General features: G+C 43.1%; 1 long non-coding RNA gene across 1 annotated transcript in view; it reads left to right on the top strand.

Moving 5' to 3' along the window:
• Positions 1 to 27020, top strand: part of LOC117361515 — a 37131-nt gene extending 10111 nt beyond the window's left edge. Inside the window, exons 2-3 of the long non-coding RNA XR_004539676.1 lie at positions 2532 to 2723; positions 25754 to 27020. This is a non-coding gene — a long non-coding RNA (uncharacterized LOC117361515). The remainder of the gene's footprint in view (positions 1 to 2531; positions 2724 to 25753) is intronic.
• The last annotated feature ends 225 nt before the right edge of the window (positions 27021 to 27245 follow it).

Here is a 27245-nt window from a genome sequence, read left to right as displayed (position 1 = left end):
CTTTCTTGTTTATTTTCGCCTAGTTTTTACTACATCTCATTTTCCGCACTGTTATTTCAGTAGGTAGAGAGGTCTGTTCACAGAGCCTGTTCTTTGGTAGATCTGCCAAAAATGACAAAGTCCACATGTGCTCTAAGAGACGGGGGCCTTTGGGAGCAAAACGCAGGAAACCAGGGGCTGTGGCTCTGTATCTGTGATTAAAAAAACAAACAAATGAAATATAGAAAGAAACAACAGTAAGCACCATTCCGAATAGCCATTACTTGCTGCTTTATTCAACAATGTATAGGGAAACTCAGGGGAACGTGGCATTAAAAAAAAAAAGATTTCTTTTCCATGCAAGAGATCTGCAAGCCTGCCATAAATAGAAAAGAGAAACGGTTACTTTGGTAAATTTCAGAAGATTTGGAGACCATTAGCAGATTTTTGTAATGATTAATAACATTTTCCCATAATAAGACATTTGTTAAGTGGGGATAGGGGTGGGTATTATTTTATTTATCTCATAATATGTATGAATTAATTAATACATTTTGATGTATTAGGTTAGATTTTCTGAAATAGGGAGAGAGGGATTGGGGTTTTTTCTATTTTATTTACATTTGTCATATTTATTAAATGTATTACATAATATTTAAATCATTATAAAATATGAATATAAGTATGATATATTGTACTTAAAGTGTTCATGAAGAAAATCAAGTGTGTATTTATAAGATTATATGAATTTTTCTGATACACTTGTTGTAATATGCAAAACTGAATAAAGAAATTAAAAAAAAAAAAAGAAACTTACAAACAACTTTAATTTCTACCCTTTAAAATAAAAAAGAAAAGAGAAACGGAGAGTCAGCTGCTGACTGCACTTCTTGATTTTGCCAAGGGAAAGAAATTACGGGCATGTGATGGCACCAGGGACTGCCTTTCTTCAAAAATAAAGAACGGTGGGGTCTTTTTACTAAGGTGCGCTATCCGATTTAGCATGCGCTAAAGATTAGTGCGCACTAAATGCTAAGACACCCGTTATAGTCAATGGGTGTCAGGTCAAAAGCGCGCCGGGACAAAGGCGCGCCCAGACAATTGAGCGGAGGTGCGCGCCGCTCAAAATTACTGTTTTTAGGCCTCTGACGGGGGTGTGGGGGGGACCCCCCACTTTACTTAATAGACATCGCGCCGCATTGTGGGGGCGTTGTGGGGGGCTTGGGGGGTTGTAACCCCCCACATTTTACTGAAAACTTCACTTTTTCCCTGTTTTTAGGGAAAAAGTTAAGTTTACAGTAAAATATGGAGGGTTACAAACCCCCCATAACGCCGGCGCGATGTCTATTAAGTAAAGTGGAGGGGTTCCCCAACAAAACCCCCCCGTCGGAGCCCCTAAAAACTGTAATTTTCTTCGGCGCGCGCCTTTGTCTTTCACGCCGTTGTCTATGAACCTAGTCTATGGGCGCCTTAGCATTTAGCACGTGCTAACGTTTAGCGCGCGTTAAATCGGTTAGCGCGCCTTCGTATAAAGGACCCCTGTGTTTGTGAGCATATCCAGGCAGGCGTCACTACATAGGTATACCTAAAAATTCTGAGAATGACTCCTGGAAAACCATTTGTCAATACTGCATCTGTTTCTATCCGGAAAACCTCTGGAGAATCTTGTTTGCAGTACTTGTCAGATAGTATTTCTCCGTAACTCATTTCGACGGTTCCCGAAAACTGCCTTTTGATTGTGTGGAGAACTACAGCGCTTCCATTAGCAGGGGAGACCTGTATTGAAAAGGGGTTGACTGTGAATGCCTGCTTGAGAAAGGAACATCTTCAAATCCTAGGGGAAAGAAAAGCCTTTGACACAAATGGTTGAAGACGGAGCGCATTGCGCACTCCAGTTTAACTGGTAAGAGGCCTGATGTTTACAAGCACGCTTTTGATGACAGTAATGTGGTCTGCTTCTCCTAGAGAGCAGAGTTGGCTTAACCATTAGGCAAACCGGTGATCAACTCCAGTGGTAGTATCTGAGGAGTAGCCAAGAGCAGCTGTAGTCAAAGCAAAACTCAAAGAATCATTAAATAAGTACTTTTACCCATGGGAAGAATGAGCAATTTTGAAATAGCCCATTGACATGAGTATATGGCTTTTGGAGACTGTCCTTATTTGGGTTGATTTTCTAAAGCTTTTTCTGCACTTAAAGGCTGTTTCACACTATGAAAGGGTTTTTTACAAAATAAAATTGTGCAGCCATGTACATGTATTAAAAAAACATATGCTCAGAAAGGATGTAAGAATTTTTAGGCAGTCTGCATGTAAGTATTTCTGTGGGCTTAGGGTGGAAAGGAAGAGGAGTTGTGATATATTCATATTTGTACAAAATATATCAGTGCACGCATAGCTTGCATGCACACATATACACCTTTTTTTGGAGTAGGTATAAATTTGTACTCTTGAAATCTATTATTTAAAGACGCACTGGCCCCGTGTTATCTTTCTAAAACAGACAAGCAAGCATCTTTATGACTTTCCACTACTGCTACTACTATTATTTCTAGAGAGCTACCAGACGTACACAGCGTTGTTCAGAGTCACAAAGAAGAAAACAGTCCAAGCTCGAAAGAAAAGCTCGCTCCTGCCTTGTGTGCCACTGGCCGCGAGATATGGTGAGGCAGCCATCCAGCAAGGGAGGGGCAGGAGCGCAGAAAGCTCGCTCCTGCTGATACACTGCTGGACCAGGATTTAAAAAGGTACCAAGGGGGGGTAAAAAATTATTATATTTGCTCCATAAGATGCACAGGCACTTCCACCCACTTATTGGGGGGGGGGGAAGTATGTCTTATGGAGCGAAAAATACGCAAAATTAATGGAAATGCTTTTAAAACAGGGAATACTGAAGTTTCTAGAATGCAATGGATTACAGGTCCTGAGATAACAAGGATTCACTAGAGGCAGATCTTGTCAGACAAATCTGATTAATTTCCTTGACTGGGTGACCAGACACTTTGATAGAGGAAGAGCACTAAATGTGGTTTATTTAGATTTTAGCAAAACAGGCATCTAATAAATAAACTGAACGACCTTGGTATGGGCACCAAAGTGACAGATTGGGTCAGGAACTTGTTGAGTGGAAGGTGGCAGAGGGTAGTGGTCAATGGAGATTGCTCTGTTGAAAGGGATATTACCAGTGGTGTGTGTCAAGGTTCGGTTCTTGGACCTGTTCTTTTTAACATTTTTGTAAGCGATATTGCTGAAGGACTGTCTGGTAAGATTTGCCTCTTTGCGGATGATACCAAAATCTGCAACAGAGTAGACACCCCTGATAGTGTGAATAACATGAGGAAGGACCTAGCAAAGTTTGAGGAAAGTTCTGGAATTTGGCAGTCAAGATTTAATGCCATGTATTTGGGCTGCAAAAACCTGAGGGAACAGTACAGTGTAGCCCGGGTGAAGAACTTTTGTGCATGAAAGAGAAGCACGATATGAGTGTGAAAGTATGTGATACTCTTAAGTAGTGGAGGAGTGGCTTAGTGGTTAGAGCAGCTGCCTCAGCGCCTGAGGTTATGAGTTTGATTCCCACTGCAGCTCCTTGTAACTCTAGGCAAGTCACTTAACACTTTGTTGCCCCATATAAACCACTTTGATTGTGTAAACCACACAGAAAAAGCAATATGTCGAGTCCCATCTAGAGGTCTGCATGGGAACGGGGATCGTGGGAATCCCGCGGGTCCTGTGGGGTTCCCATGGGAATCCCCCCTAACCCACGGGACTCCCCTCTGGCCCACGGGACTCCCACAGGGACCCCCCTCTAGCCAATGGGATTCCCAAGGGGATGGAAGGCTTTGGAAGCAGGGTTCATCCATATAATATAATGGACACATCAGCCTTAGTAAAAGAGGGGGTTTATAAGTTAATTACCTGAACAGAAAACAAAAAAAGGGTTCCACCAAAGAGATTCCACAAGGAAAACAGCAAAATAAACTGTGGAATTGATGATCCTGTCAGAAGTAATTGCTGCTTTTTATGGGGACGGGCGGGGATGGAGGTAATTCCTTGCGGGGACGGGTGGGGACGGAGAGGATCCTGGTGGGGACGGGCGGGGATGGGTGGGATTTCTGTCCCTGTGCAACTCTCTAGTCCCATCCTCCTTTACCCTTGAATAGAGTTACCAGACATCTGGATTTCTCTGGACATGCCCGGGGGTCCGAACGGCTTTTCAAAAGCTGTGTCGGGCATGGAGGAAATCCACGCATGCGTGGCCGGCATGCGATGACATCATGCGTAAGCCTGCATGCTTGTGACATCATCGCATAGCATCCTTGCATTCGCAGACTTCCTGCCCGTCAAGAGCAGGCAGCGAGGAGCGGGGCTAGGGTGGTCTTGGGGACGGGATTTGGGCGAGGATGGACAGAACTAGGCGGACCTGGAGGAGGGGCTAGGGGTCCAAATTTTCTGAAAAGAAAATCTGCCAACTCTACCCTTGAAGGTGAACAAACAAGTTGAAAAGGTAACTGCAAAGGCTAGAAATTTTCTTGGCTGCATAGGGAGAGGAATGGCCAGTAGGAAAAAGGAGGTATTGATGCCCTGTATAAGACTCTGGTAAGACATCATTTAGAATATTGTATACAATTCTAGAGACCTCACCTTCAAAGAGATATAACAGGATGGAATCGGTCCAGAGGAAGGCTACTAAAATGGTCTATTTCCCTGTACACATTATGACAGACTTAAAGATCTCAATATGCATACTTTGGAGGAAAGGCGAGAGAGAGGAGATACAACAGAGACATTTAAATACCTATGTGGCACAAATGTGCATGAGGCAAGTCTCTTTCAACTGAAAGGAAACTCTGTAATGATGGGCAAAGGATGACTGTAAAAGGGGATAGATTCAGAAGAAACCTCAGGAAATACTTTTTCACAGAAAAGGTGGTGAATACTTGGAATGGCCTCCCAGTGGAGGTGACAGAAACCAAAAGTGTATCTGAATTCAAGAAAGCTTGAGACAAGAACATTGGATCTCTAAGGGACAGAAAGGGATAGTAGACGGAGGAAGGAGTGGCGTAGTGGTTAGAGCTACAGGGTCAGCACTCTGAGATTGTGGGTTCAAGTCTCATTTTGCAAGCCACTCAATCCTCCATTGTCCCAAGTACATTAGATAAATTGTGAGCATGCCAGGACAGAGAGGGAAAATGCTTGAGTACCTGATTGTAAACCGCTTAGATAGGCAGTATATAAATACCATAAATATATATCATGGTTAGGCAGACTAGATAGGCCATATAGTATTTATCTGCCTTCATTTTATTCTGTTTTGTTTCTATGTTTTATACTGTTATATCTTTTTCAAATGTTTGTAAGGCTCTCTCTTGATATCTCAATAAAGATGATATTTCCGCACCATGCAATGCCATGGAACAGAGTTGCTGGTCACTTTCTGTCTAATTCCAAACTCTGCACAGGTTTCAGATCTGACATTGAGTATTTTTGCTATCTGTTCCATGGCACTGCATGATCCAGTGAGCTAATGAAAGCCAGACTCTAGGAGAAGGGTCAGATTGCCCGGCTTCTCCATAGCAAGAGGCCTTTCTCTCTCATGTGGTGATCTGAAGATCGGAACAAGTTATTGACAAGATCCAGTTGCACTCAAAGTCAGAAGAGTTTCATTCCCAGATTTACAGGCTAGATTTGTGACAAAAGAGAGAAGGCTTCCGGTTCAGGTGCAGGACGCATGAGGAGCCGCTGCACGCTGTGAGGAGGAGGGATCCAGCCACAAGGTAACACTGAGGGGCATTGGACCGCGGACCGTAAAAAAGAGCCAGGTTGGAGCTGGCCAGAAGGTTAGACACCCACCGGAGGTAGGCACAGCATGGAGGGAGGGAGACAACAAAGGTAGGGAGAATGATTTTATTATCAAGTTAGTGTTTGAATTGTGTCAATTTTGAGCATTTTAATCTGCTGTCTATCTTTTGCACTGCTCAGGAACGAGACTTAGGGGTGATCGTCAGTGAGGACATGAAGGCTGCCAATCAAGTGGAGCAAGCTTCATCTAAGGCAAGACAAATCATAGGTTGCATACGCAGGGGTTTCGTCAGCCGTAAGCCTGAGGTCATTATGCCTTTGTATAGATCCATGGTGAGACCCCACCTGGAATACTGTGTGCAATTCTGGAGGCCGCATTACCGTAAGGATGTGCTGAGACTGGAATCGGTGCAGAGAATGGCCACCCAGATGGTCTCGGGACTGAAGGATCTCCCGTACGAAGAACGGATAGATAAATTACAGCTATACTCGCTCGAGGAGCGCAGAGAGAGGGGAGACATGATCGAGACGTTCAAGTATCTCACGGGCCGCATCGATGCAGAGGAGGATATCTTCTTTCTCAAGGGTCCCATGGCAACAAGAGGACATCTGTGGAAAATCAGAGGCGGGAAACTGCGCGGTGACACCAGGAAATTCTTTTTCACCGAAAGGGTGGTTGATCGCTGGAATAGTCTTCCACTGCAGGTGATTGAGGCCAGCAGCGTGCCTGATTTTAAGGCCAAATGGGATCGACACATGGGATCTATTCGCAGGGTAAAGGCAGGGGAGGGTCATTAGGGTGGGCAGACTGGATGGGCCGTGGCCCTTATCTGCCGTCTATTTCTATGTTTCTTTTTCTCTGTGGGTTGTACTGCATGCAGAATCTTGAATCTTAGGGTGCTTTTTTTTAAATATATTAGTACTTTTAGTTTTTGGTCCTGTATTTGCATATGGGTTATATGTGTTTTGGTAGAAATGAATGTTGAGAAGCATGCAGTGTGTTTTGTGTAGTTTAATTTTGTGGTTAACCATTACCATTATGTGTTAATAAGATTATATTGTGTGTGTATATATGAAAAATGAATGGAAAAAATGGTGTTATTATTAGTATTATTATAGGGGCGGAGTTTGGGCAGGGTCTGGCCTGCGATTGAGCCTGTGTTTTGGCTTTTGGCCCCTTAATGTGATTGAGTTTGACACCCCTGATTTAGAAGATTATGCTCCCTTTCCAAATGTGATTATAGGTTTTAACTGATAAACATCAATACAACACTCCCCGATGCCAACATTTACAAGAGGTGTATTTTGGATAGACACCAGAAAAACAATACTTTCCCTAAGTATCTCTCATCTCTCCCTTTCTTATCCTGTATCCTGTACTCGGTTTGTGCCCTACGATCAAACTTACTCAACATCCCATCCATAAGAGAGCTATTCTACACGCGCAACGCTATTTTCTCTGTCACAGCCCCTTCCCTATGGAATGCGCTACCATCAGATGTCAGATTAGAAGAATCCCTTGACAAATTCAGATGCAAATTAAAGACCTTCCCATTCAGGGATGCCTACCAGCCATGAAAAAAATAAAGAGCAGTCACAACAACCCTCCAGGCTGGAGTAATAATCACGAACTGCTTTTAAGACGCGCTTCCCCCCTTCCTATTGTTATCCCACCCCCTTTTTTTTTTTTTTTCCAAAACTTTATTCATTTTATAAACCAAAAGAAAGTGCAAGATATTATCAACAGTTAGCAATATATACAGCACTTAATTCCATCAAATGATATAATAAATATATACCCTTCTCCCCTCCCACCCACCCTTTCATACAGTATAAAAACAATTAACAACAATACAGATGATCAAGGTAAACAAAATTACAACAAATAATTAATTAAAAATAAATTAAGTATGTATTCCCCCCCTTCCTGGAGGCGTATAATCAACAGGCAAAACTAATAATCAATCTTTACAAAATTTTGTCAATGGGTCCCAAACCTCCTTGAATTTCTGATAATGACCCAATTGTATTGCACTCATACGTTCAAATTTATAAGTTTGGCACAAGGATTCCCACCAAAAACTATAGTTTAACCGGTCCCAATTTTTCAAAATAAGCTGTATGGCAACTCCCGTCATGATAAAAAGTAGTCTATTGTTATGTGAAGTTATTGGACTCTTAGCCATCAATAACGTACCACGTCAATGCCAATGGAACTTCCAGTATTATATTCCCACCCCTTTTTTATCTCACTTTTCTTTTTTTTTAAAAAATCTCAATGTACTTTACTTATCCTCAATACAAACAAAAAAAACCAACAGGACTTGCAGTAAAAACCAGCAAAAGCAAACAAAAACAATACTGCAAGGAAATGTACAGGGTACAGGAGTTTATTAAGAACACAAAAACAAGAAGTGTAAAAACAAAATGCCTAAATTGCATCAAGAATATACATCTGTGGGAAGGGTCGGGGGTGGAGGACATAAATTTATGTATTTAAGATGATAATAGAAAGAAATTCAAGTGATGGGTATAAGTTTAATTGAAATAATTTTTGTGTACTTGATATAAGATGAAAAATGAATAAAGAATTGGAAAAAAAAAAGAAAAGAATATATATCTAAAACAACTGAGCTCAATATTCCTGTGGGTCCGGTCCAAAGGAATATTGAGACCAATTGTTTTAGATATATATTCTTGATGCAATTTAGGCATTTTGTTTTTACACTTCTTGCTTTTGTGTTCTTAATAAACTCCTGTACCCTGTACATTTGCTTTACTTATCCTCTCCCATGATCCCCTTTGTTACCATCTGTCTTTGTCTGATCTACATAAGAACATAAGAAACGCCTTCACCGGATCAGACCTTAGGTCCGGCGACCCGCACACATGGAGGCCAAGCCAGATGCTCCCTGATGGAGACCTTGATTACCCGTATCCCTCAATGTGATTTGCAAGAAGGTGTGCATCTGTCCTTGATATTTTAACTTTGAATGCCTCCCTTCTCTTTTTCAATTTTCAATATTAGTACTGTAAACTGTCTAGTTAACCTTTGATACACAGTATATCAAATATGTAATAAAATTGGAAACTTGGTGAGTCTTTTCTGCATTAAAGCCTCCTAGGTGACAGACATGTATGTGTTTAATGCCCAAGGAAAAAGGTACATGGCGCGCAAAAGCAGAGACAAAAAGTGGTTTTCTGAACACTGGATACCCCTCTCACGTGCACAATTAAATGGGAAATAAACACCTAAATTTACAATTTACAAACACTTAGGAATAGAAGTTTTAATTATAAGCTATAATACCATTTCTAAGATAGAGAAAGGAAAGCTAGGGACCTCCCTCCACTTCAAAATCACTGAGCTCTGGAACAACCTTACCTCCCCTCTTCGGAACTTGAGCTCTCTCCAAGTTTTCCGCAAACATCTGAAAACCTGGCTTTTCTCAAAAAATGTAAGTCTCCCTCCAACTTAGGAATCAAGGAAACTCTTATATCTTGGCATCCCAAATCCTCTAAATTTTCTTCACACTTCTACCTCTAACCCTCTGTTGTAGTTCCTTCCTATTTCTCCTACTGTAAACCGTGTCAAGCTCTACAAACGTGGAGATGATGCGGTATACAAACCTAAGGATTAGATTAGATTAGAATTTCTGAGGGAGGATCCTGAGGAATCCAGGTTTTACGGCAAGATTAATCAAGTGGCAGAACAAACTGCGTTGGGTGATTTTTTTTAACATTTTGAACTATAGACTGCACTGCAGATATCGTATGAAAACAGTATTGTACTATCCCAAGATTGCATCATATTTAACTGCCTTTATGTGGCTGATATTGTGGCAAATTGCCAGCTGCTTGTGTTTAATCACGGAGGCGTGTAATCCGCATAGAGCGCTGGGTGCAGCTCTGGCTTCCTTGATGGGCAGACTGGATGGATCATGAAGATCTTTATCTGCTGTCATTTACTATGTTAAAAATGAAACAGAGATCAACTGAAACCAAGTTTTTGGTTTTGGCCAAAACCAAATCTATGGCTGAAATTTGCCACACCGTTTTGGCCGAAACTGGAGATAAAACTGAAACCAATATGGCACTGCTCCCCCAATCAAAAAAGAGTCGCATGCCCCCAGCCCCTCCCAACAGAAAGCAGTTCCCCTCAACCATAAGTAGGGTTACCAGACATCCGGGAAAACCCAGACATGTCCTCTTGTGGTCTATTTGGGGCAGGAGTGATTCCCAGTTGCTCCTACCCATGCCAGTTCTGCATTCAAAATGGCTACTGTGTTCTCCCATGACAGTCTTCTGAGACTGCCACTGGAGATCACGGCAGCCTTTATGAGATCAAAATTGGCATGGGCAGGAGCGATCCCCAGTCACATCTGCTAATGCCAGTACTAATCTCAAAATGGCTGCTGGGACCTCCGGCAGCAGTCTCAAGAAACTGCCATGGGAGAACACGATAGCCATTTTAAATGTGGAGCCATCGTGGGCAGGAGTGACTGGGAATTGCTTCTGCCCCATCTAGACTACTAAACCACCTGGGCTTCTAAGGTATGTCCAGAGACAGCCTACTGGTGGTATGACTGGTGCTTTTAGTCAGGGCGGCAGAGTGGTTGTTGTGGTGGGTATGTGTGTGTGTGTGTGTGTGTTAGGTGAATGAGTGAAAACAAGAATATTTAACTTCAAAAATAAAGGAAGGTTAGCAACATTAAGCAGATCCCAGGAAATCAATCCTATTGTTATTCCAGAATCCACACAAGAAAGGGAACATTTTGCATCACTGTTTTTCTTCCTCTCTGAATCATCTAAGGCTGTGTGATTTGGAGAAACAGCAAAGCCACACGTTAAGAATACTGCTCCTAGTTTTATTTCTATTGCCACTTCCAGGACACGGTGTGTAGTTAGTTTTACAGCTTAAAAGGGTTTTATATTCTAGAAAAAAAAAGACCAAAGAATGTTTTTTCTGATCGGATAGTATTTGTCAGACAAAGAGAGAGAAGAAAGAGAGAGGGGCTCTTGTCTAAATACCTAAGTGAAGAGAAAAACGTGGTTCTCACAGAACTACTTCTGCTCTTTGCTGTAAGTATGAACCCACAGTTCATTACATGGGGTGCATCATCCTCTATTTCTGCAAACACATGTGAGCGATGATCTAACACGGTACGTGCATATTTCGCTCTTTGACTGAGAGAGATGAGTCTGAATTCAACAGATAGATAGAACTCTCTCTCTCTGTTAGTTTCCTGCAATAAGATCCAGGATTTTGGCCTATGGTGGGTAGCACTAGTCAAGCTGTAACTCGAGTCAATTTTTACAGTGTTTAATGGGTGATTTTGAGACATGGCCAATTAAAACTCAGCTTTGAAAAATGTCCCTCATGGACCTGCTTAATTTACCCACCCAAATGTGACAATCTCTGGGAACAGGTACATATCTAAAGTCTCCAGAAACAAAAAATGAATTGTGTTACAGCAATTTGTAATACGACAGTTCAAACCCCATTCTTTTATGTGAATTTTTTTTTAAGTTACAGAATTTCAAGCATACAACTTTTACAGACTGCTTAAAGACTCATGACATGAAAAATTGGCCAGTCAAAACATTTTGGATTTGCTACTTTCGTCACCTTTTTCCAGAGACGGTCACAAATGCACAAGATGGCCAGATTTAGGCAGTCAAAATATGAGGGGCTACTGAAAAGTTCTCAGCCCAACCAACAAAGCTGGGGCAGTTTCCATCAAGGGCTATACACTTAGTCCAGTGATTTTCCACTCTTCGTTCCATATTTTTCCAAAGGAACGAAAAAAGTGCAAAATCTCTGGACTAAGCATATAGCCCTCGATGGAGATTGCCCCAACTTTGTTGGTTGGGCTGAGAACTTTTTGGCGGCCCCTCATAAAGATAGCTTCAGATGCATTCCCAGAGTGGATTTAACATGGAGAAGTTTAGCTACTCATCCTGGACACAAATTTTGACAGTTAAATTTAGGACAATTTTCAGCTGTATTGGGTTTCATTGAGAATCTCCTAAAGACACCACCTTAAAATCTTATGTGGTCCTCTTTTGCAAAATCTTCATTTGACCAAAAGGAGGGTAATTCTACTGAGTTGGAAAGACTCATTTCCATTTTATTTGAAAGGTAGGAAATTGCTAAGCTATTCCTAGTCATGTGTAACCTATCATTTAAAAACAGCCACAGTACCTAAGAACTAAAAGATGACCAATGTAATGATAGTTTTTTTAAAAAAGGCTCTAGGTATGAATTAGTGAACTATCTGCTGGGCAGAATGGTAGAAGACATTCTAACCCTCCCCCCTCCACACACAATTACTCACCATACACATATACTCGTAGTAGATAGACACAGCTTAATGGAATTGAGTCAACATGGGTTTTGTAAAGGGAAATCTTGTCTTACCAATTTATTTGATTTTTTTGGATCTCTAATCAGAAAATAATGGTATATATTGAAGAACTAAGGCCAGTACTTGCACGGTCTGTGTCCCATATATGGCCATTCAGTTGAGGATGGGCTGAGATGGTTTAGATGAGCTGGAATGAGCTTTGACGGAGACTCCAGTAGATGCACAGTACTGGACAGTGCTCTGGGTTTCTGGCCCAGAAATATCTAAGAAAAAAACAATTTTAAATTAAATCATTAAATTATAGAGAGTGTATGTTTGAGCAGAGAGTGTATGTTTGGCAGACTGGATGGACCATTTGGGTCTTCATCTGCCGACATTTACTATGTTACTATGTACTGTAAACAAACAAGCGGTTAATGGTGAGTCAGTTGATATTTCAGAATTTTTAGAATGCATTTCACAACGTTCCTCATCAGAGACTCCTCAGGAAATTACAAATCATGGGATAGGAATCATGATCCTATTGTGAACTGGGAACTAGATACAACTGGAAACAGAGTAGGAGTCAATGGTCGGTTTTCCAAATGGAATAAGGTCAGTAGTAAAATGTCCCAAGAGGGTTTGTACTGGGGTCTGCACGTTTTAACACAGATATAAATGATCTGGAGAAAGGAGGGACCAGGTGAGATTATCAAACTGCCATGCAAATGTAGTACAACAAGGTCATTAATATTAAAATGAGCACTCCAAGCAATTCTCTGTCATCGCCGAATGATTCCATAACCTCGTTGTGCCACATTTGCAGCCAAAATTTCTGAACAGATCTGATTGGCTCAGGCACTGACAGGTTTGACAGCTCAGACCCCCCCTCAGGCAAATTAAAATAAAAAAACACAAACCTCAAATTGAAGATCGGCAGGAGAGATGTCCACTCTCTCCTGCCATGCTCGCACAACCTCTAGACACCCATCTCTGGCAGCAGGTGAGATGCCCACTCTTTCCCACTGTACTCAAACAATCCCATGATTCTAACCCCCCACCCCCACAGTAGGAGGGATTCCCACTCCCTTCAGACATCACCCAACCCCCCAACAACTCACCCTGTGCCCCCAACAATCCCTTGCCCCTTCCTACCTTATTCAGGAAGTTTGGCAGGAGGGTCATCTATCCTGCTCTGGCTGGCAGATCCACCTCTTACAAAATGGTGGGCCTTCTCCCTCCCTGTGCATCCTGAGATGCACTAGGGAGGGGCCTAAGGCTCTGACTGGCCCAGACACTTAAGGCTCTGCCCATAGGAGGTACCTTAAGCAACCTGGGCCAATCAGAGCCTTAGGCCCCTCCCTGGCACATCCCAGGTTGCACCAGGAAGGGTAAGGCCTGTCATTTTGTAAGAGGTGGGCCTGCCAGCCTCTTACAAGGGAAGGGAAGGTCCACCATTTTGTAAGAGGCAGAGCGGGGTATGTATCCCTCTGGCTGAACTTTCTGAATAAGGTAGGGAGAGGCAGGGGGGTTGTTGTGGGGAGTAAGCAATGGCAGGAGGGAGTTGGCATCCATCCCACTGCAGGGGGGGGTAGAGTTGGGAGATTGTGTGAGTACGGCTGGAGAAGTGGGCATCTCTCCCATTGCCAGGGGTGGGTGTCTGGAGGTTGTGCGAGCACTGCGGGAGAGAGTGGGCATCTCTCCTGTCACGATCTTTGATATTTTTTTATTTATTTTTTTTTAATATGAAGGTGTATTCTGTGCATGTGCTGCTCACTACCAACAGCGACTCATCTCAAGTAAATTTAGTGAGTCTACATGAACATCCATGAACCTCATTTGCATGCGGGGGTCTTTTGAGAATGACTCGCCTTTTTGAAATCATTACAATAGCAACCTTGGTAACAGCCCGATAGATTTTACCATTCAGTTTTGCAAATTTTTCCCTGATTAGGAGTCACCACTCAAGAAAAAACATCTGGAATCGTTGTGAATAATACATTGAAAATTTCAGCTCAGATCAGGCAGCGGGGGGCGGGGCTAGGATAGGACTGGGGTCAGGATTAGTGCATTACAGGGCAGGGATGGGCAGAACTAGGCGGGCCTGGGGGGTGGGTATAGGGCAACACTACGCTTGACACCCTCCCAGATAGCAGGACTTCCACTGGTGGCCCGACACACCTGATTTGACTTCTCAGTTCTTTCTTTTCCCTCTTCAGTCCCAACACAGAGCTGAAACCCCCCCTTTCCCTTTCCCCTTCCTACTTTACTATCATAAATTTTTCCCCTATTCTTACAATCCACTTTCCTCCCCTCTTTATTTTCCCCTATTATACTGCTTAGAAATCTGAATGAAGGGCAGTATATCAAATTTAAATAAACTCAGAAACTTAAATCCCCCTCCTCCAAAGTCCTACTGCAGCATATGATTAATTTTGTTAGATTTAAAATATAAATGTATTGCCTGAGCCAAGAAATGATTGCATTTTGATGGATTTAGTGGGTATAAAATTATTGCTGGAAATAAGGTGTATTTCTAACTTGGTTTCTGAAAGATTGAGGGCTAGATTTTAAAAAAAACAACAAAAAACCGCTAATCGCAGCCGTTCTAGTAGTGACTGTAAAAAAACGAGTCATTCTCCAAAAAACGCTCATGCAAATGAGGTTGGTGGAGAGTAGAGAAGACTCGGTAAATTTGCATGTGCCCATCACTGTAACCAGCGATGGGAACATGAGCAGAATAAACAAAAAAAACCCACAACAGAGGGAGAGATGCCCAATGTCTCCCCGCTGCCAAACCATACACCCCCAACTACTCTCACTAGCGAGAGAGATGCCCAATCTCTCCCGCTTAACCGACACCCCCCCAACCCCCCTCGGCAGCGGGAGAGTTGCCCACACTCTCCCGCCACCATGCAACCCTCTCCCCATGCCTCCAACGACCTCTCCTTACCTTATTTTCAGATAGCTGGCCAGAGGGTTGCCTACTCCCTCCAGCCAGCTGGCTCACCTCTTCAAAATGGAGGGCCTTCCCCTCCCTAGTGCATCCTGGGATGCACCAGGGAGGGGCCTGAGGATAGGATTGGCCCATATGCATAAGACTCCACCCATAGGAGGGGCCTTAAACAACCTGGGCCAAGCAGAGCTTCAGGCCCCTCCCCGGATGCATCATAAAGTCTTAAAATATGCAGAATATTGAACAGTCTTCATGTTCATATTTGATATGACATTACAGCACGTGAGGAAACCTAATTCTAACACAACAGCAAGGAAGTAACATTTCAAAGAGAAAGGCTTTTATTTATATCATTCTTCTGTAAGCAACATGGTTTTATCAAAACACCCTTAATTACTTGGGGACAGAGTTCAATAGCCCCAACAAATTTAAAAGCCTTCCAGGATCCTCTGCCAGCAGGAATACTGTGACTTTTGGTGACATTTCATCACCGACATACCTCATCACCATGGACATATCATCACATGACACTTTAGAAGGTGAGGAATGGCTTAGCATTAGAGCTGCTGTCTCAGCACTATTAGGTTGTAGGATCAAATCCCAGTGCTACTCCTTGTGACCTTGGGCAAGTCACTTAATCCTCTATCGCCCACCACTTTGAATGTGTAACCACAAAAAGGCAGTATTCATGTATTCAAGGCAACTAAACAGCAATGGAGGGGGCATGCCAGTTCACATCCACACCTGTTTCTTCACACCTAAATTTGAGCCTCACTAAAACTTCTTGCACATAAAATGTTCATGAGGCTCATATTTGGGCGTAGAAGAAAAATGTACTCAAATTATATGTGCAAAAATCATACTTGTAAGTATCTTTGCTCAATTTGCCATACAAAACAGCACATATCATATAATTAACAATGACTATGTGTGGAAAATATTCATGCAAAGGTGATGAAAGGTCAAAACCATGACAGCTCATCACCAGCAGGAAATTACATAGCACATATCACACAGCTGGGTTGAGGAGGACGGGAACAGGGTGAAGGGAGGAAGCGAGGTACCATCTTAGAGACTTATGTAGATCAAACAGGAAGGGAAATCAGAGGTGCATAGAATGCAATACAGTTTTTATTTATATACCACCAATACCTTATGGAAGTTCACAGTGGTTTACATAAAAATAAATGAGCTATTACAACATTATAATCTAATCTAATCTAATGCTTAGTTTTGTATACCGGGTCCTCAATCTGGGAAAGCTCGACTCGGTTTACAGTTAGATAAGATAATAAAAATATAAAACAGTGATTAAATTATGCAAATAACAGTATAGCAGAGATGGAAAAGAAATTAATTACCAAAGTGTTTGGTAAACAGAATGGTTTTCAAAGACTTGCGAAAGGGTGAAAGAGAACTAAAACTTTGTAGCGAAAGTGGAAGATCATTCCAAAGTTGGGTGAACTTGAAGGGCTAAGATTGACCAAAACTTTGATTCTTTTGATACCTTTACTGGATGGACAAGGTAGCTTAAATTGTTGATCACCCCTTGAAAAAGAGAATCTATAAAGAGTCCAAGATAGAGGGACCAGCGGAGAGAAAATTCCAAAGAGAATTTTGAAAATAACACAGGCACATTTAAACTGGACTCTAAAATACACAGGAAGCCAGTGCAGATTGTAAAGTAATGATGTTACATAATCAAATAAACTGGTTAGCATATAGTTATCTCTTTTTAAGTACAAATTCTTCAAACTGATAGATCTTTAGCTCTGTTTTGAAAATCTTAAAGTTCATTTGTTTATTAATCATAATAGGCAGAGTTTTCCATAGTTTAACTGCTTGGTAAGCCCAGGTTGAGTTGAAAATTCTGTATGTATTTAGCAAAGCTCATATTTAGGCACAAGAGAACAGGTGCCAGTGTGTGCTGGCACTTCTGGTTTCCTTTAGATATACACACTAAGAAGCTGTGATTACTAGCACACTCCCCCCCACCCTTTGCTGCAAGGTATCCATGCATATAATCAGAATGCATTTAGCTTGAATATGTGATGAAGTGTTGCATGATGAAATGTCTATAGTGGTGAGGTATTGCATGATGACATGGAAGATTAAGATGATGAAATGCTGTTCATCTGTGACTAAATGTGAGCCTCCTGAAAATTATATGTGTATAAGAAGTTTTCGTGAGGCTCATATTTTAGTGCAAAAGAATTCCCCCCCCCCCCCCATTTGCCACAAGTAATTTGAATGCATGTAGCTCAATGTGATGAAGTGTTACGTGATGAAATATCCACAGTGATGAAGTGATGAACTGTCTAGTGATGAAATGTCTCAGTGATGAAGTATCTGGTGATGACATGTCCATACACTGACTGTGATCAGAGATGAGAATAAGGATTCTAACACTGATATTGCAATCCACCAGGGGACAAATGATCCAGCCAATAATAGCATACTTGGAGAGTAGAGAGCTTTCCAGAAGCTAGGCGAGGGCCTAAAGTCTTTGGCTTGGAGTGTAGCTTTTTGCAACATACTAACAACCTATGGGAAAGGAGAGAAAAGACTACATGTATGTACTCATAATACAGAGAAGTTCAGTGTCATCAAGAAGGTTTTAGCAATAAATGGAACAACAGAAAGCTTTACTGTAATGATGTGCCACATCGTTCAGTGGCAGGAAAAAAGGATCCTCGCAGAGAAATTCAGACAATTTCTAGGCATTTAAACAAAGAAGTGGGGGGGGTGGGGTGACAAAAGGAAGCAGGGGAAATCAGGAAGTGACCCTATGTAAAAGCATGACAGCAGTGGAGAAGATAAAAATAAAATGAACCATCTGAACAACCTGTTCATAAGCAACAAATGGAAAACAATGAGCACAAACATAGCCCCCCCTCACACACACCTTTTACTAAACTGTGATAGCGGTTATTAGCGCAGGGAGCCATGCTGAATGCTCCACACTGCTCCCGACGCTCATAGAGTTCCTATGAGCATCGGGAGCAGCGCAGAGCATTCAGCGCAGGGGGGGGGGGGATAGTAACATAGTACATGATGGCAGATAAAGACCTGAACGGTCCATCCAGCCTGCCCATAAGTTATACCCATTAAAAAATACACGATTTGATTAACTTGTCTCTTCTTTAATATTTCTGGGTCATAGACTATAAAGTCCACCTGGTATTGGTCCTAGGTTCCAAATGCTGAAGTTGCCGTCCAAACTCACTCCAGCCTATCTAACCATCCTGTTTGCAGGATATCTACCATAAAGTCTGGCCAGTAACATCCTCATATTCCTCACAGTTTAAGTAACAAGGTTCAGGATTTGCAAGCCCTGATGTTTGAGTCAGACTTGGATATTGTTGCTATCACAGAGACATGGTTCAATGACTCCCATGAATTGGACACTACCAGGCTATAATCTTCTTATAAAGGATAGGGAGGGCTGAGGAGTAGAGAAATGGTGTGCATATGAAAGGCAATATTAGAGCTAATGAAATGCCAGGGAACCTAGGGAAAGAGGAAGCCATAGTCCTGGAAAGAAAAGATGGAACCTGTAGCCACACGAATGTTTCAACTTCAATTTATTATTATCTGAGATGGATTACAAAAAAAAACAAACCTGCATAATAAAACAATAATAATACAAAACAGACCAGCTTACAAAACAGGATCTGCTGTCACATTGAAACCCAACATTACTGAGTAGCATCTTTCATATTAAGCCTACAGCCTGGCTGTCCTGAGTAGGTCTGCTCTTACTAAAGGGGATGGAACTCCTCTCATATGAGGAAAGACTCAAAAGGTGAAGGGGAGATATGATTGAAGTCTTCAAAATCCTGAGTGGAGTAGAATGGGTACAAGTGGATCAATTTTTCACTCTGTCAAAAATTACAAAGACTAGGGGACACTCGATGAAGTTATGGGGAAATACTTTTAAAACCAATAGGATGAGATTTTTTTTCACTCAGAGAAGAGTTAAGCTCTGGAATGCATTGCCAGAGGTTGTGGTAAGAGCGGATAGCATAGCTGGTTTTAAGAAAGGTTTGGACAATTTCCTGGAGGAAAAGTCCATAGTTTGCTATTGAGACAGACATGGGGGAAGCCACTACTTGCCCTGGATCGGTAGCATGGAATATTGCTACTCTTTGGGTTTTTGCCAGGTATTAGTGACCTGGATTGGTGGTGACCAGTGTTCCCTCTAAGCGGGCGGGTGTTGTGAGCAAACTTTTTTCACTGTGAGCTAAAAATATCGGGCGCCAGCAAGTTATGAGCCAAATAAATATGTTGCTTTCTACCACAGAACTTCCTTACGTTTGTATGGAATCTATCCCCTTTCAACTTTAGAGAGTGCCCTCTCGTTCTCCCTGCCTTAGCTACTAAGTCTATTCCCTTCAGTACCTTGAATGTTTCTATCATGTCCCCTCTCAATCTCCTCTGCTCAAGGGAGAAGAGGCCCAGTTTCTCTAATCTTTCGCTGTACGGCAACTCCTCCAGCCCCTTAACCATTTTAGTTGCTCTTCTCTGGATCCTTTCGAGTAGTACCGTGTCCTTCTTAAAGTACCAGTGCTGGACGCAGTACTCCAGGTGAGGGCGTACCATGGCCCGGTACAGCAGCATGATAACCTTCTCTGTCTCTTCAGTCCAGCATCTGCCCCTTCCATTCACTGTCTGTCTTTCCCTGCCATCTCTCCTCCTGCCCCCCCCCACCCCCCAATTTGGTCTAGCATCCATCATCTTCCTTCTGTTCCCCTCATGGTCTGGCATCTCTATCCTTCCCTCCCCCCTGTGGTTTTTAGCATATCTCTCTTCTCATTTCCTCCACTCAGATCTGATCATTCTCTGCTCTCTCTTCCCTTTTCTTCTCTGGTCTTCCTTCTCTATTTTCTGCCTCCATCTAAATTAAATTCTTTCTTACTATTTAGTCCCGTTTCCCTCTTTTCACTGTGTCTACACACAGCTTGTCACCCCTTTCCCTCACCCCTCCATTATCTTACTATTTTCTTCCCCCTTTATTTATCTCCTCCTTCCATCCAGTATGTGTTCTTTCCCCACTTCCATTCAGCATCTGCTCTCCCTTCTCAACTGACATCCATCTGCCTTCTGCTCTCTCTCCCTTCTTCTCACTTCCATCATCTGTCCCCTTCTCTCTCTCTCTCATCTCCTCCATTCCATCATCTGCCCCTTCTCTCTCTCTCTCTCTCTCCCCCCCCCCCAACTTCCATCATCTGCCCCCCTTCCCCTCACCTTTGTGGGTCACTTTCTTTCCCCTGAGGGTGGCTCATGTCACAGGGGAAGCTTTGGCCGAGCAGAACCGCTTGATTGACAGTGGAACTTACTTGATTGATGTCGATGCTGGGGCCCGTTGCCGTTTGAAGGAAAAAAAAAAAGGTGGAAAAAAGAAACCTGTAAAGGCGAGAGGAAGGGAAACCTCCAGGACAGCTGCTTTTTGCCCTCCTTCAGCGGCCCAAGAGTTCAGACCAGCAGCGGCAGCTCTGTATGCTTTTAACTTCGGCACAGAGCTGCCCCTAATCAATAGTTTAGCGCGGTTTCATGAGGCAGCCTCGGGGCCTTTGATAGCCAGCCCGCTTCGATGATGCGATGTGGGCCGGCCTAGCAAAGGCCCCGAGGCTGCCTTATGAAACCGCGCTAAACTATTGATTAGGGGCAGCTCTGTGCCGAAGTTAAAAGCATACACAGCTGCCGCTGCTGGTCTGGAGGTGCGGAGACAAGGCAGGAGGCAAACGCGGTGGAAGGCAGGAGTCCCGGCACAGCGACTGCAACAGGAAGTTGCAAGTCAGCTGACGCCGGCCTTTCGTTGCGGCGGGGACCGAATCCTTCGTGGACCGGCAAGATTTTGTTTGCGGACCGGCGGTTGAAGAACTGTGCTCTACACTGTGTGCGCTGCGACGAGAAACTTGTGCGCTGCGAGGTAATATTTTGTGCGCGTGCGCACGTCAACGCAGCTTAGCGGGAACACTGGTGGTGACCCGTCAAATGCATGCATTGACATTGGTGCGCCGACACTTCCCCCATGATATCTGCGCGCAGGACAAATGGAAGCCGCCCCCTCACTGCCCTCTATGCCTTCCTGTTAGCACTCTGAGGGGGAGTTTGGGGGAGAGAAACTCCCCCACTACACTTAAAACTCCCACTCTCCTTCAGAAGCCTTCCTGTTTCTGCTCTTCCACTCTGAGGGAGTATGTGGGGGCAATCTCATTCTCATTCATGGGGATGCCGACGTTGAAGATTGCCACTAAACCCCCTCCACTACACTTACAATTGCACCCCAAAAACCCCGCTCCCTTCATGCATGCACTTGCTGGTGCACGCATTTGACGGAGTGGAATTGTCGGGGCACAATTGTCCTGCGCGCTATTGATGGTGTACCGGATTGGCTTAATGGACCATTGGTCTGACCCAGTAAGATTATTCTTACTATCAGAAGCTAAGCACGGTTGGGCCTGGCTAGTACTTCAATGGGAGACTGCCTGGGAATGCCAGGCTGTAGGCTGAGGGACCCTATGTTGGGCAGAAGAAATATAGTGGAGCTGCACAGGAGAAGGCAATGGCAAACCACTCCTGTACCCTGCCATTCAACATCAAACGGTGGATTCCTCACTGTACATGTTGCCTTGAGTCAGTGGCCAACTGAATCGCATGATCCATCCATATTACAAAAAAAGTATTTTTTTAACATTCGCTTAAACTCATGCAAGTTTGTCAAACGCCTTAGATACACAGGTAGCTTGTTCCACTCTAACGGTCATGCACATGAGAACACGCTGTTCCTTATGGACTCATAATGCAAACTTTTCTGAGAAGGAACATTTAAGGACCTCCAGCACACATGTAGAACCTGGACAAAGTTCTGATCAAAGATATTTATAAGCTGAGAATGAAAAGGGTGGTGTTGTTGGTGGAAGATTTAAACTTGCCTGGTGAGAGCTGGAACGTCCCATCTGCAGAATTAGAAAGAAGCAGAGAGATCATGGATGCCTGCCAAAGGGCTCTGCTGAAACAAATAGTGACAGAGCCCATGAGGGAAGACGTGATGCTGGATCTGGTGCTCACAAATGGAAAAAGTGTTTCTAACATCCAAGGGGTGCCCACCTGAGCAATAGTGATCATCACACGATATGGTTTGATATAGACTGCAAAGTCACAAAACTCGCAATACTGGATTTCAAAACATGCTGATTTTAGTAGAATGGGAGCATACCCGACGAAAGAGCTGACAGAATGGCAGATATGGGAGAAGTGAAAGGACAGTGATCCAAGCTGAAAGTAGCTAGTCATTTGGCAACAGGTCTTTATGTATGGAAAGTAAACAAAAACAAGAGAGAGGAAACCTATAAGACTTTCCAAACAAGTGGCTGAAATATGAAGGTAAAGTAGGCAGCATTAAGGAAATGCAGACGAATGCAACAAGAGGAATATAGAAATCTCAAAAAGGAGTAACACAGCAATTGTCCACCCAGTCTGCCCAACAAGGCGACCAGAGCCCTGCCCACCACTCCGTGTTGGCCCAGGGCCCCCATGTTTAAATGCTGATTGTGAAGTCACCACCGTGCCAACCATATAAGCAGCCAAACGTGATGGGGATGATAGGTGGGGTACTGCTGATAGTATTCAGCTTACAAGTCCATCAGATCTTGTACCACGTATCGCCCACTGTTCTGTAAGGATTTCTTGAGTTTAAGATCGGAAAATAGTATGAAATTATGTTTGAGTGGCAGGATGACAATTTCTCACTCCAAGATTGACGACGCTATGTTGTCAGTGTGTGTGTGTGTGGGGGGGGGGAGAGTGAAAAGCTTTGGAATGCCTTGCCAGGGGTTCTGCGCTTATGCGTAGTTAGGCTGGGTTTCAAGAAAATATTCAAAACACAATTGTTTGCAAATGCTTTCTTATGATGAGATATTGTGCAGTGTAATTACCTGAAAATGCCTTTTTTGATAATTATTTTGGATCTTAGTAACATAGTACATGACGGCAGATAAAGACCCAACCTGATTCAATTAAAATTTTTTTTTCTTCTTCTTAGCTATTTCTGGGCAAGAATCCAAAGCTCTGCCCGGTACTGTGCTTAGGTTCCAACTACTGAAGTCTCCGTCAAAGCTCACTCCAGCCCATACACACCCTCCCAGCCATTGAAGCCCTCCCCAGCCCATCCTCAACCACATAGCCATATACAGACACAGACAGTGCAAGTCTTCCCAGTACTGGCCTTAGTTCTTCAATATTTACTATTTTTTTGCTGATTCTAGATCCTCTGTGTTCATCCCATGCTTTTTTTGAACTTCATCACCGTTTTTCTCTCCACCACCTCTCTCGGGAGCGCATTCCAGGCATCCACCACCCTCTCCGTAAAGAAGAATTTCCTTACATTGCTTTTGAGTCTCCCACCCCTCAGCCTCAAATTATGCTCTCTGGTTTTACCATTTTCCTTTCTCTTGAAAATATTTTGTTCTACGTTAATAGCTTTCAAGTACTTGAACGTCTGAATCATATCTCCCCTGTCCCTCCTTTCCTCTAGTCTAGGGTATACATATTCAGGGCTTCCAGTCTCTCCTCATACATCTTTGGCGCAAACCTCCTATCATTTTCGTTGCCCTCCTCTGGACCGCTTTAAGTCTTCTTATGTCCTTCGCCAGATACGGTCTCCAAAACTGAACACAATACTCCAGGTGGGGCCTCACCAACGACCTGTACAGTGGCATCAACACCTTCTTTCTTCTACTGATTACACCTCTCTTTATAAAGCCCAGCATCCTTCTGGCAGCAGTCACTGCCTTGTTGAACTGTTTTTTCACCTTTTGATCTTCGGACATTATCACCCCAAGGTCCCTCTCCTCCTCCGTGCATATCAGCCTCTCCCTTCCAGCATATACGGTTCCTTCCGATTATTAATCCCCAAATGCATTACTCTGCATTTCTTTGCATTGAATTTTAGTTGCCAGCTATTAGATCATTCCTCTAACTTTTGCAGATCCTTTCTAATGTTTTCCACTCCCTCTACTCTGTTACAAATCTTGGTATCATCCTCAAAAAGGCAAAGCTTACCCTTCAGCAATGTCACTCACAAATATATTGAAAGGATCAGCCCCAGCACCTAACCCTGAGGGACTCCACTACTCACCTTTCCTTCTTCCATAGCTCTGAGTTGGGCGCCATTTATACAACAGCATTGGGGTCCACGCCTGGTATAAAATCTTCATTCCTAAATTAGGTGTGGATTTTCCATAGTCTATAACACTAGTTCCCAACCCTGTCCAGTCAGATTTTGGGGATGTCCCTAATGAATATTCATGAGAGTGATTTGCATATAATGGAGGTAACAGACATGCAAATCTGCTCCATGCATATTCAATAGGGCTATCCTGAAAGCCTGACTGACTGGTGATCCTCGAGGACAGGGTTGGGAACCACTGATCTGCCTGTGCCCCTCCCATGGCCACGCCCCCTTTCCAGATCGCATGGAAACATTTTGCACACACATCTTTATAGAATTCTAACCAGTAAGATCCATCCATAAATTCAAATTATTTGCCAATTAATGCCAATAATTGATTGCTGGCGGTTTAAGGACTTAGAAGCTACTACGTCCCAGCAGTGAATCCTCATCTGCATGTCACAACAAAAACCTTTTCCAGCTTGAACTGTTTCTAGGAACCTGTTTAGAGTATCCACAATTGGGTCCCCTGAAGCAGGGATCGAAACGGGGCCGCGTTGGGACCCCCAAATCCTGCTTACAAGCTAAGTAAATTCTTTAGAATTTGCCACAGGTGCAGTGACATTTGCAATTTGAAAAAGCAGTACCTTGTTAGCACAAATCTTTTTGAAGCATTTGAAGAAGAGTTTTTCATATATACCTTTGAAGGAAGTGATCAAAGATTTTTTATAAAAGGACTATGACTGGAAGGTAAACTCTTTTTCCAAGGGAGGTCTCACAACCTTCCTTTCAGAGTTTCGTATCTCTGAGCTTTTTTATAAATTTGTTTGATCACCCTTCACAGGTTAGTTACTTATACAGGCCAGCTCTCTCCGGTGTTTGTTAATAATTGATTGTTAGCACCTAATTATTGGTGCAAATTGGCTTGTTAAATTAAATTGTGCACATGCCCAAATGTGTGCACACAGTTTGAATGCCACTTATAAAATCTGGGGGATGTCCCATAAAAATAGGTGCCGTGTTTCCAAGCATGCGCTTTTATGCATATATAGTAAATGTCGGGATCCTTTTGTAAGCACCTAGTTGAGCTGTTCTATCCACGCTTATAAAATTACCTCCATAGGCTACGTAAATAGCTCAATCTATCCAAGCACTTGGGCCATACAAAGCTCCTTATCTATGTGTAACTATGAGTCATTTAGTTAGATTGACTGATTCTACGATTACACATGTGTGAAGCAGTCTACACAGCTCAGTAGGCCAATATCATTTCCATCTGAAATCAATCAGGTTGCATGTGGTTCGACAAAGAGAAACATAGTGTTACTAACAGCACATCTCTTTTCCACCTGAATGAGCTAAGTTCTTTATTAAAAAAAAAAAAAAAAAAAATGTCTAATGGTTCCAGAAAGTATCCTGAACTCGTCTCTTTGTATTGAAGACTAAAAGTGGTGGGTTTCCTAAGGACGATCTCTCCTTTGTTTTTCTTTCCACACGCAGAGCAAAAGCATCCCTCAGCACGAGAAGGGGAATGTTTGACAGACATCCAGAGAAATGGAAGGATACCCTGCCATGACCATATGTTCCATGATGTGTACAGTAAATTTGCGATACTTGGCAAGCTCGGTTTATATGAGTGGATTCTGCTTTTCCCAGCTCGGAGTTAAGGCAGCATTGCGAGCCAGACTGTCATTTCCTGAGAAATATAGCACCGTGCTTCCATCATCCAGCAGAGCAACTCAGCTTGGCCTGGCACGGGGTAGAAATATAATACGTCACATGATTTATTTTTGACAGACCTGAAACGTCCACAAATTACAAACGGAAAGGAGCAATATCTCTCCATTCACAGTAGGTTTTGCAGTGTATCTAGTGCAAGAGTTTAAACCCCAAACCCACTTACTTTAGTACTTAGTTCTATACCAGGGGTAGGCAATTCCGGTCCTCGAGAGCCACAGGCAGGTCAGGTTTTCAGGATATCCACAATAAATATGGCGCATAAAATTGACACAGAGGTTAACAAAATTCTACCGAGTGGGCTGGACGTTCACACTGCATATTTAAACTATTAAAAAAAAAAAAAAAAAAAGAAGCTTTACAAAAAGCCAGACCTACTGAAGGTCTAAAGAAAGTGCTCCTTGCACATGGCGTCTTTCTATAGAGAAGAGTTTTGATAGGGGCATAAATCAAGTGATACTGCTGCTGCTATTACTACTATTTATCATTTCTATAGTGCTGAAAGGTATACGTAGCATGTGCATTTAACATGTAATAGATAGTCCCTGCTCAGAAGAGCATACAATCTAATTTAGACAAACAGGATATGTAAGGGTTGGGGAGTTTCTTGCAGAGGACATAGGTATCTTATGGTGAGTGGGAGTTAGGAGTTAAAAGCAGCCTGAAACTAGTGGTTAGGTTAGGTAAGTACTCTGCAGAAAAAAATGTGCAGAAGGGCTGATATCACATGGAAAGCACGGAGCAGGTTTTCAGCGTGGTTTAAGAAGACAGGACAGGCTCCTGCCTCCTTAAACCACACTGAGCTGGCCAATCACCGATAATCATCAGCACTTAACTGGGCAGCACTGCTGAATAACTGCTTCGACCATCCAAGCACATTCCAGGCAGCCTGAATGCAGTCAGGGCAGATCTGGGCATGGCAATATTCAGCACCAGTTTCTGCATGCCTATTGGCAGATAGGACCTTATACAGTAAAGTGTAAAGTGATGCATGTCGGTAACAAAAATCTCATGCACGAATACAGGATGTTCGGGGCGGTACTTGGAGAGACCTCCCAGGAAAGGGACTTGGGAGTTCTGATCGACAAGTCGATGAAGCCGTCCGCGCAATGTGCGGCGGCGGCGAAAAGGGCAAACAGAATGCTAGGAATGATAAAGAAGGGGATCACGAACAGATCGGAGAAGGTTATCATGCCACTGTACCGGGCCATGGTACTCCCTCACCTGGAGTACTGCATTCAGCACTGGTCGCCGT

Source organism: Geotrypetes seraphini, chromosome 5, assembly GCF_902459505.1.
Source record: "Geotrypetes seraphini chromosome 5, aGeoSer1.1, whole genome shotgun sequence".
Classification (NCBI taxonomy): Eukaryota; Metazoa; Chordata; class Amphibia; order Gymnophiona; family Dermophiidae; genus Geotrypetes; species Geotrypetes seraphini.
Note: the sequence above shows the minus strand (reverse complement) of the source record. Positions and strands in the feature narration are given on the sequence as shown.